General features: G+C 41.5%; 1 long non-coding RNA gene across 2 annotated transcripts in view; it reads right to left on the bottom strand.

Moving 5' to 3' along the window:
* Positions 1–7,461: 7,461 nt before the first annotated feature.
* LOC106010372 (uncharacterized) overlaps positions 7,462–15,173 on the bottom strand; it is a 51,166-nt gene continuing 43,454 nt past the window's right edge. For both annotated transcript variants that reach the window (XR_002386633.2, XR_015450494.1), the window contains 3 exons: positions 12,382–12,492; positions 10,009–10,096; positions 7,462–7,780 (listed from right to left, as the gene is read on the bottom strand). This is a non-coding gene — a long non-coding RNA (uncharacterized LOC106010372). The remainder of the gene's footprint in view (positions 7,781–10,008; positions 10,097–12,381; positions 12,493–15,173) is intronic.

Below are 15,173 nucleotides of genomic sequence, written 5' to 3'. Positions count from 1 at the left end.
TTTTAAAAAGATGGGTAAGGTACATATTAAGCAAGTGCCATAACCTTGTCTGCATAAGGAGTCTTAACCTCTCAATTTGTTACATCTCTTGAGTAATTAAAAATGGTTACCAAAAGTACTTCATTATGAAGAGTTAGTATCTCTATAGGCATTCAACAGAAAGTCCCACTAGGAACTGGTCATGCCAATCCCTGATCACTTACCTCTGTGATAAATAGGAGTGGGCTGGAGTAGTTCATAGTGAAGCATTTGCCTACCATGTGGAAGGCCCTTGGTTAGATCTCCAGCACTGCAAAAAAAAAAAAAAAAAAAGTGATGATAATAAGTTCAATAAAACAATGAATTCGTTGAATGAAGAGAGATATATCCCACATGCACACATTCCATTCTGAAATGCCCTGGACACTCTCAAATTGCCCATCTCCCTCTTGCTGAGGAGCATATATGAGGAAGGGTCTTATTGTCTGTTTAAAAAAAAAGACCTGTAAGATTGTCCTAGCCAGGCACAGTGTTGCCTGCCAACTTTGGAGGATACTTACCGCAAAATGTTCTTGTTTTGTTTGTAGTTGATTTTTTTTTTTTTTTTTTTTTTTTTTTTGGTCCTGGGTATTGAACTCGGAACCTTGTGCTTCTGAGGCAGGCTGCAGAATCACTGAGCTAAATCCCCGGCCCCGTAGTTGATGTTTAATTACATGAGCAATAATGAATAGACTACATATTTTTTTTTGGTACTGGGAATCAAATTCAGGACCTTGCACTTGAGAGGCAAGGAGAGGAATCACTGAGCTAGATCCCCGGCCCTAGACTATGTATTTTTAAAGTACAGGCTAATTGCAATTTATTATTTCATTCAAAATTCAGTAAAATTCATTGAGCACTTACCAACTAAACATTTGAGGACAGGAATGTCAAGACCTAATCCCTACCCTCAAGGAGCTGGGAGTGGGGATTGGGGAGGCAGACCTACTATAAGAAATGACTACAATGTGTGTGCTTGTTCAATATCCCCTCTCTTCACCCTGAAAATCTGTCTTAGTCAGGTCAGAAATGCCCCTTTTCCCAAAGTCTTTTCTCAGTCATAAGTTCTGACCTTCCTTCCATCCTTTTCCTCCAATTCTTTACTTTTTATGTGCCAGGTCAGTTGATACTCCCTCCTCTTTGGGACCCTCAGGCCTATGAGCAAATGGATAACATGGCCAGTTAATCATTTTGATTTCCTTAATAGTTGATCAAAATAATAGTTGATGAAAATAATGTTGCAATGACCAAATTATGTCAATTATTGAGATTCCAAAATGGGTAGCAGCAATTCCCCTTCTACATATCTTCCCAAAAGAGTTTAAAGATGACATATTATAGGGATATATGCGTATTCATGTTTATAGCAACACAATTCTTGAATGCTGATTGTTGGAGGTGTCCTATATGTCCATCGACAAATGAATGGATAAAGAAAATGTGCTATTTCTACACAATGGAGCACTACTCTGCCATAAGGAAGGAGAAACTTCTTTTGTAGGAAAATGAATGTACTTGAGATTACAATGTTTTGTTTTGTGTTTGTTTGGTTTTGGTTTTTTGAGGCAGGGTCTTGCTATGCAGTTCAGGCTGGCCTCAAACTCAAAGTTAGCCTCCTGCCTTAGCCTCCTGAGTGCTGGGATTACAGGCATGCATCATCACACCCAGCAAAACCATAATGTTAAGTGAATTAATCAGACACACAAGTTTAAACGTCGCACAATTTCTTTTATATGAGAAACCCAAAATATAAATAAAAGCAAAATAAAAAATAGATAATAGGAAATAGGGAGACATCTTTTGCAAGTGGGAAAAGGACTAAAAGATGGAAGAAAGAGAAATAGTAAAGAGCGGGAGGGAATGAAAAAAGAATTAAGATGTGTTATGTACATGTGCCAACTCCCCACAAGGAATGTAATTATTATGTACTGCAAATGTGTACTAATAAAAAAGAAAAACTGAAAAAAATAGTCTGCTTTATGATGACAAAAAATGATTACCAGCAGAATAACCAGACCTTTAGATCCTTGAGAAAAATTTTATGAGTCCTCTAACCTTTCTAAATCACAGAATAACACCAGAGAAATTCAAGCAATGGTTCTGAATTCAAATTCTGATTTCGCCAATTATAAGAGGAGGGAGTGTTGGCAAGGTTCCAGCTCTTGTAGTAAAACGAAAATGATAATTGTACTAGCCTGGAAATGTAATTCAGGGTAGGGCACATGCCCAGCTAGTATGAGGCCCTAGATTTGACGCCCAACACCACAAAATAAAAATAAAATAGTCGTACTAGCTTCTTAGGGATATTGAGAGAGTTCACAGAAATAGTAATATTATCGCATGCAAAGTACTTTTTACAGGGCCTGTCACATAGTAAGCAATATATAAACGTTAGCTAAAAACCAGGTCTGTGAGTGTTCTGAATCTTTGGACTATTTGGATATTTTGACCAATGAAGGAGGAGGAAAATAAAGGTTACTGGCAGAGGTTGTGTCCAGTTGCTCAATTTCTTATTTTTTTCTTTTCCCATAGAAATAATTAACCCTTGAAAACAATCTGTGTTGGCCAAGGGGTAGCGTGAGAGCAGAGAGTGTCATTTGGCAGAAACTTCCTAAAAAACAGTTTAACAGTGTGTATCCAAAATCATTAATACACTTTCCCCCAGTGATTGTACTTCGCTAATCTATCCTAAAGAGACCTACTGCACATAGCCCAAGGATTGTCTTTAAAATAAAAATCAGACCATGCTACCATGCTACCTACAGCCTATCAACCACGTCGTATTCTTCTTATAATAAAACCCGGACCTGTCATTAAAAGAATATACGAGAAGCTGTCAAATCTGGTCTTCAGGACTGTTGATATAGATCAGCAGTAGAGCATTTGCCTAGAATGAGCAAGGCCCTGGGTTTGGTCCCCAGCATTGCAAAATCAATCAATCAATCATCAATCAATAAACTTCTGCTACATTGTAAATATCCCAGGGAAATTCATCTCTAGAAGAGAATCCTAACAGTGGCTCTCAATTTTGTCTTCACAATAGACTCCCCACACCTAGGCTTCATCCAAACCCACTGCGACAGGGTCCCTTGGCATAGGCCCAGGCATTAGTAATTTTTTTGTTTACCTCCCCAAGGCATTCTAACATGCAACCAAGATTGGGAACCACACTTGAAAGCCCTTAAGCACTGAAAAGTTCTTAGTACCTTTCAAGCCCACTTCCCAATACAGTATGTGTGAATTATAAAGACAATGCTAAACCACTGAAGAAAAGATTAGAATTCCAGTTTTACACACTACTTTAATATTTAAAACTATATGTCAAATCTGAATGCTCTCAAAACTTTCAAACTGTTTCCTTTATTTCTTTTGGTGAATCTGTTCCCTCTAGAACATTTCTCCACTGCCACCCTGTTATAGGGACCAAAATTCCTTTCCCCAGAATATAACAAGCTTCTGCAGCCTATGGGCTTTGGCACTTGCTGTCGCCTCCACCTGGAGTGCCATTCCTGCATTTGTTTCTGCCAGTATTGAGACTGGCAGTTAAATAATTCCCATGCCAACGGTGTGAAGTTTAAGGAGGTACTCGCACTTAGGGCCCTGCACATCCATAACCCTAAGTGCATTTGTTCTTAAACGTGGGCCCTAAAGCCATGCACAGTGACACACACCTGTAATCCCAGTGCTCTTGGAGGCTGAGGTGGGAGGATTACAACTTCAAGTCCCACTTGGGAAATTTGCAACTTAGAAGACCCGGTCTCAAAAATTTTTCTTTCTTTTTTTTTTTGGTACTGGGGATCGAACTTGGGACCTTGCGCTTGCCAGGCAGGCGGAGGCACCACTGAGCTACATCCCTAGCCCTTAAAATAAAAAATTTTAAAAAGGGCCAGGGATAAGCTGGGCAATTCCTCTTCCAGGTATTCTCTGGACATAGACTCTATTTCTTTTCTTGATACTACCGTCACCATCTGCAAGTATTGAGTTTCTCTGCACATTTGTCACCTGCTTGTCCCATAGGAGAGGACCTCGTGAGAGCCAAGGTCTCACCTGTCCCAGCCCTATCTCCTTTTCACTCCACACACAGCACAGCAGCTGCCCCCCAGTAAGCACTAAAGAAACAGGAGGGATGAAGTGGACATTATCCAAACTATGGAATAAGATGGATGAAAAAGTATTCATCTCAGTTTCATAGTTTTGAATGTGGTGCTAGGAATGAAGCTGCGGACCCTGTATATGGTAAGAAATGCTTCACCACTGAGCTATAATCCCAGCCCTGTTAGATTCTTTAATAGCAAAAGGGGGGTGGATTATCCCATGGACAAACAATAGAAACATTAGGAAATAGTAAATTTAGAGTTGATATTTTCTGTGATCATTAAAACCTATATTTATACGCTGGCTCTGGTGGTGGGTACCTGTAAATTCAGCTACTCAGGAAGCTGAGACAGAAGGATCATGAGCCTAAGAGTTCAAGACTAGCCTGGGCAACAGAGTAAGACTCCATCTCAAAAAAGTAATTTAAAATTATATTTACGAAGCATTTGCAATGAAATTGGAAAAGTGTTATGTTAACATGTTAAACCAAAAACAACAAAAATGCATACAATTCCAAAATGAACATCTGCTATGGCCTCAACATGGTTTTAAAAACAAATAGGCATGATAGCACACAATGTAACCCCAGCACTCTGGAAGACTGAGGCAGGAAGACTGCAATAGCCCAGCCTGGGCAATGTAGTGATTTAGCAAGACTTCATCTCAAAACAAAAACTAAAAAGGACTGGGAATAGCTCAGTGTGAAAGCCCTACATTCAGTCCTCGGTACTGGGGCAGAAGGAAGAGGTAGGAGTGTTCACAAGAAAAAGAAAAGAAGAAACTTCATTATAATTACCTACTGTTTAAGGGCTCTGATAAGTGGATTATGGATGATGTTTTCCCCTTTGCTTCTTGCTAGTTTCCTAATTAGGGTAAAGAACAAGTACCATATATGTAAAATAAAAATTTAAAAAAAACAGTGATCATTTGATAAACATGTTGAATGAACAAAGAATGAATATTCCTACAGTGGAGCAGTGACCCACACAAACCAACTAAGTAGATCAGGGCCAAGGCTTTGAGTCTTAGCTCTAATATGTAATAGTAGCTGACTCAAGCTAATATTTATTGAGCATTTACTAACACCTCACAAATGGTCAATAAGATTGATTCTCCCGAATCACATTATGAGGTAGTCACCAATGACAACACATTTTACAAATAAGGATTTGCGTGCCAAGAGAAACTGTGCTGGTAGCAGCAGGCCCAGGCATGGAATACCTCAGGCAGGGACAGAATGGACATTTGGCTCCAACTTCATATTGGTCAATGGCCTCAGATTTAAACCTCTGATGTCATTGCCTAATGAGGCCATACACAGAGGCATGGATCACACTCCCAGGAAGGAGCCCCGGATTCTTCAGTTGTCCACCCTCACCAGGCCACTGCCCGGATGGGCTGTGCACTAGGACTTCATAACAAACTCCACTATTGCCTGGTGAGTAGATAATTACAGTACAGCCTAAGACCTTGCACATACTAAGCACACACTATCACCAGGCTAAGCCCTCGGTCCCTTAAATTTATTTAGTTAGTTACTGTAATTAGTTTTTTTGAGAAAAGGTCTTGCTATATAGTTCAGATTGGCCTTGAACTCACTGCAATCCTCCTGCCTCAGCCTCCTGAGTCATTTTTGCTTTTTAAGCAAAATAGATTTCTTAACATTTTTAAGACACTCAGAGCCTCAAAAACTGGAGTAAGTCAGATGTAGCGTCACGTGTATGCAAATCCAAGCAACTTGGAAGACTGAGACAGAAGCTCAAGTTCAAAGCCAGCCTGGAGAACATAGCAAGACCCTGTGTTAAAACAAAATCAAAAACAAAAACAGAACTATGAGCTACTTGATCCTTTCCTAACTCCTGAAAGACCCTGGAGTCAGAATTGAACACAGAACAATCCCAGAGCCTTTAGCCATCAGAATTTTCCTAGAGAACGTCCAAATTTCCTAGTTAGACACTCAGATTTGTTCCCTGAGTAAATAAAAGATAAGGCCCTCCCTTTTGTTTTCTTTAAACCCCATATTTGGCTATATCTGGTATCCATTTAGGCACCAAAAATTGTGGAAATTCACTTTCAAACGGGAGACTCCAGTCCAAAGTTGATTTTAAAAACACAACCTTTAAAAAAAATTTTAAATAAATCTTATTTTATTTAACCCCATTCCCCTTCAATCCCCCCCACACATATAGAAGCTTTGTAAAAACACAATCTTAGAAGCAAATTCTTATCATAGAGACATGAAAGTAGGTTTTTTTTTTTAAGAAGATAAAAACTTAGCGGCCTTCTTGTCCCTGCTCCCAGTTAGGAAATCTTCGTCGCAGGTCAGACTCCCGCAGTAAGTGCTATTTTTATAGCTAGTTTTCAAGCTGGTACAGGAGGAATTTGGCTGGGAAACCTCATGACACATTTGAAACCTCCACTGGGGCTGCCTCAGCTTGTGGCAGAAGCCAAGTTTCTGTGAATTAGGGCACAAGACGTGCTGCCCAGTGGCCCATGTGCTCTCCAAACAATAAACATAGGAAGATGCCCCCTTAAAGTGGAGGAAACCTGACGCTGAAAGTCACCCCGTTTGGCCCTGGGCTGTCCCATGATCGGCGTGGTGATTCTAAGGGAGCCAGCTCCTGAGCTTCCCACGATGAAACCAATGTCAGGGGATGTGTAAATAAAATGCAAATTATGTAACTAAAGTCCTCAGCAGCAAGTCTGTGCCATCTATCATTTATACAGTTATCATTTAATATTTTTTAAGGTCTTCTATATATATATATCTTTCCTGTACCTAGTAAAAGCACTTCTGAAGAATTAGATTATGAGGAAGTGAGTCTTTTTACTTTGAATGCTGCTAACTGAGGAGTGCTGTTTGGCCAGACATACTGCATCTTCCTTTTAGTAGGAGCTCCCAGTTTTGTAGGTAGGCTTTGGTTTTTCCCTTACATTCTAGTCCACAGCAGTCGCTTCCCCTCCCCCTCCCCTTCCCCACCCCTTCCCCTTTCCCCTCCTCCTCCTTCTTCCTTAAGCAACAAAATCTTGCTATTTTGCCCAGGCTGGCCTTGATCTCCTGGATTTAAACAATCCTCCTGCCTCAGCTTCCTAGGTAGCTGGGACTACAGGCTTTTGTCACTTGGCGAAGCAATCCATGGCTTCTGTTATGTTTCCCCTGGTTCTTCCTTAACTCCAGCCTCCTTAAACAGCTCTCCTGAGGTCAGGGCCCACAAGGACTGGGTTCACGAGAAAGGACATTAGCGGTGGGGGTGGGAAGTTAGGGAAGTGCTGCCTTCAGCTCACGCCTACCCCCACCCCAAAGAAAACCAAAACCAAAAACAACAGAAAAAAACCCAGGAGCCCTGGTGAAAAGGAAAAGGGCTTTACTCAAAGCTGGCTCCAAGGAGATGGAGGGCCTCACATTGCCATGCACCACTGTCTCATCATGTCCAGCTGTGGAAGGTCCTTTCATGGTAAGGAAGAGAGGGCAGAGGGGATACGATTAAACAGTGATGACTCCATGCTTGTTTCATCCTTCCTGGTCCTTTTGGGCTTCTTTCCTCTGGCTTGACTCTGACCTCCTGGGGCAACATCTACATTTCCATCCATTCCTCTGAGCAGAAGAGAGGAGGGGGTGGCGGTTTATTCCACTCTTGGCATGAGGGAGTTTGGAGAAGCAGCTTATCTGTAAAAGAAAAACATCTAACTTTTAAAGATGGTTACACTTGATGATGACATAATAATAATAATGCAATGCATAAACAACAGTAGTTAATTTTTATTGGGCTTTTACTACTCATCGCTGGCAAGGGCATCAGGTAAGTAGCTTATTGTTTATTGGATGACCATATAAAGTTGGTTGCTTTTTTTTGTTCCCATTTACATATGACAAAGTGGAGGTCTATGGAGGACACCCAATAGAGCGGAGGCTTAAACCCACCCACCCGTGTAGCTGCTTGTCCCTGAACTTCCCCTATAATTTATTTTAAATAACAATAAGCCTACTATGTGAGTGGCCTGTCTTAGAGCAATCAGGTATTGAGTTTAACTTTTTGTTTGAGATGCAGTCTCTCACCTCGTGTTGCCCAGGCTGGTCTTGACCTCCCCGGCCCAAGTGATCTCCCATCTCAGCCTCCTGCGTGCAGGGACTACAGGCACACAGCACTGTGTTTGGCCACAAGCATAACTCTGTTTGTTTGTTTGTTTGTTTTTCAAAACTGGGGATTGAACCCTGGGCCTTTGCATTGAGTTAAATCCCAGCCCCTTTTTAAAATTATTTTTTATTTTAAGACAGGTTCTCCCTAAGTCACTCAGCTGGGCTCAAAGGTGCAATACTCCTGCCTCAGCCTTCTAGAGTGCTGGAATTACAGGTGTGTGGCACCATGCTCAGCTTTAACTCTTTATTATTATTATTATTATTATTATTATTATTATTATTACCGGGGATCGAACTCCGGATCTTGCGCTTGCCAGGCAGGTGTCAGAACCACTGAGCTAAATTCCTGGCCCAGCTTTAACTCTTTATTAAAAACAAAACTACCAAGTAAGAGAAGGATAAATATTTCATTTCAGAACTCTTGCAGAAATAGAACCATTTGGCCTCGTTAGTAGGCTACTAAATACATTATAACTAAAATGATCCCACACTACAGAAGCAAACGAGGGCTTGTTCTATAAGGTCTTTGTGCAAAATGATTTGAAGGCCACCCGGCTCGGCACGGTGTTTGGCCAGTCCCCAGGCATGCTACCTCTCAGGGGATCCTCCCTGCCAGGCCTGGGAAGAGGTTCATAAACATAGCTTGCTGTGGCTTTAAATGAGGGAGCAGCAGATGGTTGAGTATTACATCACCTCGGTAAGGAAAGCAAGAATATGAAATAATACAATTGTAGAAAAAGAATAGTCTAATCTCCCAATCATCCACAAGTATTTGGGAAGTGTTTGCTCCCGGCAAACACTAGAGAAGGAGTTCTAGAAAAAAGTTTTTCATTAGTACATGTTTATAGTACATAATGATTGCATTCATTGTGGGGAGTTTGTACATGGACATAACACATCTCGGTTCTTTTTCTGCCACCTTCCCTTCCCTCCCGGCTCCTTCTATCTTATAAATTTTTATTATATTTATTTTTTACCATCCGTATGCCTCAGGTTCTGGAAAGTAAATATTAGCAAATCTCTCCTTTGTTTTTGTTTTGTTCTATGTTTGTATCGGGAATCAAATCTAGGGTCGAAACACTGAGCTACATTTCCAGCCCTTTTATCAGGTATTAGGGATCGAACTCAGGACCTTGAGAGGCCGGTGAGGTGCCACTGAGCTCTTTTAAACTTTTTTTTTTAAATTTTGAGATAAGGTCCATTAAGTCACTGAATTGCCCATACTGGGCTCGAATTTCAGATCCTCCTGTCTCAGCCTCCCAGAGTGCTGGGATTACAGGCATGGGCCACCACACATGGCTCAAATTCCCATTTTTATATAGGAAGAAATTATACTCAGAAAGCTTAGTAACTAAATTGTTCCAGGCCATCCAGCTGGTAAGTGACAGTTGACAGCTGGAGTTGAACCTTGTGTTACCTGATACCCAAAACATGTCCTACCTGAAAACCACATGAAGAGCATAGAAAGAGGAACAAGTTTCTTTTTCGGTCCTGTTTTGGCTCTGTTGTTGGGAGATGCTGGAATTGAAGGCAGAGCCTTGCACAGGCTAAGCACACATTCTACCACTAAGCTACATCCCTCAGTCCTGAATTCTTCTTTTAGACACTCTGGCCAGAAAACATAGGTAGGAAGTGGTCAGTCAGTCCTGATCCTATTTCCTTATGGGCCTTGTGATTATTAGCACATGTGATTTTATTAGAACATAGGTTGTGAGGGAACTCACAGAACATCACACAACAGAAATTCCTGTACTTACCTCTGGGGAATTAGCCTTTTGGAGTGCTGAGAGTCTTCCTTTTGTATTTCTTGGTATTGTCAAGATGATATCAGGATCTAACCTCAAACTGCAACATGAGGAAAGAAGGCTTTAACTCAGTGTTTGCCAAACTTACTGCAGAGTATTGCAAAAAAAAAAAAAAAATTATATGAATACAACTGTAGCCAGGTGTGGTGGCTCATGCCTGTAAACCCAGCACTTGGGAAGCTGAGGCAAGAGGATCACCGAGAGTTTGAACCCAGCCTGAGCTATACAGTGAGTTCACAGCCAGCCTGAACTACATAGTGAGACCCTGTCTCAAAAAGGAGAAAAAAAAATGAATAGAACTCTAAGAGAAGCCAAGAGGCCTACGGCACACCTGCAATACAGTAGATGGCAAAGATAAAGGGGGACTAGGGGATGTAGCTCAGTGATAGAAGTACAGTGATTGTCTAGCACATGCAAGGCCCTCATTTGATGCAATGAAAGAAAGAAAAAAAAGGAAGAACTACTGTTGCAAGAAATTGTCACAATTTTACCCACGTCACAGATATGTACTGCAGTATAAGACAAGATACACAGAAGGCTAAGGCAGGAGGATTGCTGTGAGCCAGCCTCGGCTACCTAGTGAGTTCAAGGATAGCCTGCACTATATAGTGAGACCCGGTCTAAAAAAAACAAAAGGGCCAGGGATTTAGCTCAGTGGTGGCGCCACCTGCACAAGGTCCCGAGTTCGACCCAGGTACCAAAAAACAAAACAAAACTAGTTCTAGTTAAAAAAAAAAAAAAAAGACACGTAATGTAGCCTGCAGTCATGGGACTGAAGACCCATACAGGCATACCAACTAATTGCTAACTGTTGCCCACATATGCCACACCCAGAGCATCCATATTCATGCATTGTACATGCTCTCAGGAGGCTTTTTGGCATCAAGGTTGCTTCATGAGTGTGCAGACAGTGCAATTGCACTTGGCCCTTGCTTAGAAGGACTTTCCATCTTGTTTAAAGCCATCTTAAACAAAAAAACCAAAAAAAAAAACCAACCAAAAAAACTTAAAAAAAAACAAAAACCCCAATAAAGCCATCTTGAAATACTTACTGGATTTAGAACAAGGAGCTCTGTATTTTCATTTTACAAGATGACCCACAAAGTATACAGCTGATCCTGCCTGATACATGGGGTATGCATGGGGGTCAGCAAACTTTTTCCATAAAAGGCCAGAGAGAAAATATTTTAGGCTCTGTGGGTTATCTGTTGCAACTCCTCTGCAGTGCTAATGCAGCCACAGATGATGTCAGTGAGTGAATGGGCAGTGTTTCAGTGAATGTTTATTTGCAAACATAGGCACCTAGATGTACTTGGTCGACCTATAACTTGCCCATCCCTGAAATAGTGATATAGTAAAATCTTTCTTCTCCTGTGCCTTTGACACAATCTTTTTTTTTTGCCATGTCCAAAGCCCTTTTTTTTTTTTTTTTTGTACTGGGGATTGAACTCGGGTCCTTGTGCTTGCACAGCAGGCGGCGAAACCACTGAGCTAAATCCCCAGCCCGGGGACCTTGCACTTTCAAGGCAGGCTTAGCTAAATCCACTGAGCTAAATCCCTGGCCCATTTTAGTTTTGAGACAGGATCTCGCTATGTGACTAAGTTGCTCGGGCTGGGCTCAAACGTGACCCTTCTGCCTCAGCTGTCCAGAATGTTGGGATTCCTACCTTGCACCATCATGCCCAGATAGCACAATTTTTCTTAAAGGTATATTGCTGCAAAGTAATAAACAATAATAATCCTAACACAGTCTATTTTCTATACTTGAAAGGATTTCATAGTAATCTCTCAAATGTAGGCCGAATGATGTTCCTTGGCTTTGGAGAAGCCAAACAGGGGATAGTGTGTGTGTATGTGCACCTGCTGTTCGCCATCGGCTCCTCCAAAGCCACCCTCCACCCTCCTCCAGCCAGCTCTGCGCTCAGGACTAACCTAAATGAACCATACCAGGAGGGTGTGCCGTCCTCAATCTTCTGGTTGAGTTCTACCCATGGGAGACACCACCAGGTGGGAGAACACAAGGATGTCTAGGTGGTTACACCTATAGCTCTCTCCCAGAGTCCCCCTCTCTCCCCGCGATCTTTGAGCCTGAGAGACATAAATCTCTCAGCTGTTACTAGCCCTGTGGTACTGCAACATCCTTTATGAGTTTAGCACATCCCTGTGCCTTCACTACACTCTGCCCTATTTCCTGGCTTCAGTACACCATGTGTGTCCCAAAACTGCCTAATGGGTACAGGAAAGCAACCCAGGGATTCACTGGTGCAGGGCTGGAAGGACAAAAGGCTACGGTGGTGTTCCCAGGGCCCAGAGTCCGTGCTGCACCTGGTCACAAGTTGGTCCAGGAATTAACAGTGGGAGCTGGAACTGAGACAGTAGCCTCTTGAAGCAGAGATCCAGAGGAAAAGAAATGCTGTGCTTCTCCTTCCTGTGACACTGTGACATAATAAAAGATATGTAGTTAGTCTTTCTCCCCGACTCCTGACACATGTACTAATACCTGTGCGATTTCCTTAGTGATGGGGTGAGACAAATGCCTTTAGTTATCCATAACCCCCTTTCAATCATATCTGAGTTTATGCTAATGAGGTAGCTCTGGGTGGAACCCTAGGTAGCTTCAAGGCTCTTGGAAAGGGATCAGCCATGTGATTAGAAAGCTGGAATCTTCAGCCCCAGCCCTGGACATCCAAGATGGGAGGAAGGCTGTAGACTGTGTCCAGTCACAAATTACTAATGATTTAAGCAGTCATGCTGACGGTAATAGCACTTCCATAAGATTCTAAACCAGCCTAGTGTGGTGGCACATGCTTGTAATCTCCAGCTGAGGCATGAGGATGGCAAGGTGGGTCCCAGCCTAGGCAACATAGCAACTGAACAAGATCCTATCTCGAAATAAAAAATTAAGAAGGGCTGGGGATGTAACTAAATGTGAAGGCCCTCGATTCAATCCCCAGTACAAAAGAAGGGCCGGGGATTTAGCTCTGGTTCTGCCGCCTGCCTCAGCAAGCACAAGGTCCCGAGTTGGATCCCTGGTACCAAAAAAAAGAAAAAAGAAAGAAAGAAAGAAAGCATTTAGAGAGCTACCAGCCATACAAATGGAGATGCTGGGAGGGTGGTGTTCCCAGAGAGGGCGTGGAGGCTCCAAGCCCCTTCCCCCTACCTTAGCCGCTGCTCCTCTTCTACTGGGCTCTTCCTGAGTTGTATCCTTCATAATAAATCAGTAATCACAAGGAAATTGCCTTGCTGAGATCTCTGAGTTGTTCTACAAATTATCCAACCTGAGGAGGGAGGGTTTGTAACAAACTCCAATTTACGCTGCTGGGTCAGATATGCTATTAGCTGCTAAAAGTCCAGGCACTTTTAGGGCAAACTCCCATACTTATGGGGGAGAAAGCTGCTCCCCCTTTAAAAAACGGTTGATACATCCTTAGCACTGTTCTTTCTTTTTGTTTTAGCTAAAACACTGTGGAGAAAGTTATGAGGAACCAGTCAAGGTTACACTATCATTCTGACTCATTCTTTTATGAAAACTAGAATAAACTAACCATGAACAAAAATGGGTCTTTTTCCTAGCAAGTAAAGCCCAAAGCTCGTACAAGGGAAGAAATTAATACAATGGAGACTAAAAAAAAAAAAAAACAAACCAAAAATCAATGAACCAGGCCAGGGATTTAGCTCAGTGGCTTCACTGCCTGTTTCACAAGCACAAGGACACGAGTTCGATCCCCAGTACCAAAAAAAAAAAAAAAAAATCAATGAACTGAAGAGTTGGTTCTTTGAAAGATTAAAAATCCATTCAATTAGGAATGAAAAGAGTGAAATCACAACAGATCCTGCAGAAATCCAGAAGATCATCAATAGCTACTTCAAGAACCTGTATTCTAATAAGTTGAAAAACACAGAAGAAATGGACAGATTCCTAGATACATATGAATTACCAAAACTGAATCAAGAAGATACAAAAATTCTAAATAAATATCAGCCAATGAAATCGAAGATGTAATCAAAAACCTAACGACAAAGAAAAGCCCAGTCCTGGACAGATTCACTGATGAATTCTACAAGAAATTTGGAGGAGATCTAATGCCTCTGCTTCTCTAACTGTTTAATGAAGTTGAAAGGGAAGCAATATTACCAAATTCATTCCTGGAAGCAAGCATTATCCTGACACCAAAACTAGAGAAAGATCCAACCAAAAAAGAGAACTACAGGCCAATCTCCCTGATGAACATAGATGCAAAAATCCTCAATAAGATACTGGCAAACTGGGCCAGGGATTTAGCTCAGTGGTTACGCTGCCTGCCTTGCAAGCACAAGGTCCCAAGTTCGATCCTCGGTAACCCCCCCCCAAAGAAAATGTCTCTTGTTCTTGGGTAGGAAGAACCAATATAGTGAAAATGACCATACTTCCAAAATTGTTATACAGATTTAATCCAGTTCCAATCAAAATTCCAACAGCATATCTCACAGAATTAGAAAAAAGAATCCTATAATTCATTTGGACTCAGAAGAGACTTAGAATAGCAAAAGCCATTCTGGGCAAAAAAGGCAAGGTAGGGGACATCACAATCCCTGACTTGAAATTATACTAAAAAGCTACTATAATAAAAACAGTATGGTACTGGCAAAAACCCAAACATATCTGAGGATCAATGGAACAGATTAGAAGATGCAGAAACAACTCCAGACATATTGAGCCCACCTTATTTTTGACAAAGGAGCCAGACACCTTCACTGAAATACAGCCTCTTTAATAAATGGTGCTAGAAAAACTGGCTTTCCATATGCCAAAGATTTAAACTATACCCATATCTTTCACCATACACTAACCTAAAATCAAAATGAATCAAAGCTCTAAATATTAAAACAGAAACACTAAATCTGCTGAAAGAGAATAGGTAGAACTCTCAAAGACATTGGTATAGGCAAAGACTTTATGAACAAAATCCCAATTGCATAGGAACTATCACAAAGGATCAACGACTGGGATCTCATCTTATTAAAAGCTTTTGCACAGCCAGAGAAACCACCAACAGAATGATGAGAAGACCCACACAATTTTTGCCAGCTGTTCCTCCACAAAGGACTACTATCTAGACTATATAAAGAACTAAAAA

This window comes from Heterocephalus glaber, unplaced genomic scaffold (genome assembly GCF_053883595.1).
Source record: "Heterocephalus glaber isolate CG9 unplaced genomic scaffold, H.glaber_assembly_v1.0 deba00000943, whole genome shotgun sequence".
In the NCBI taxonomy this organism is placed as follows: Eukaryota; Metazoa; Chordata; class Mammalia; order Rodentia; family Bathyergidae; genus Heterocephalus; species Heterocephalus glaber.
This window is presented reverse-complemented; position numbering and strand designations above follow the sequence as displayed.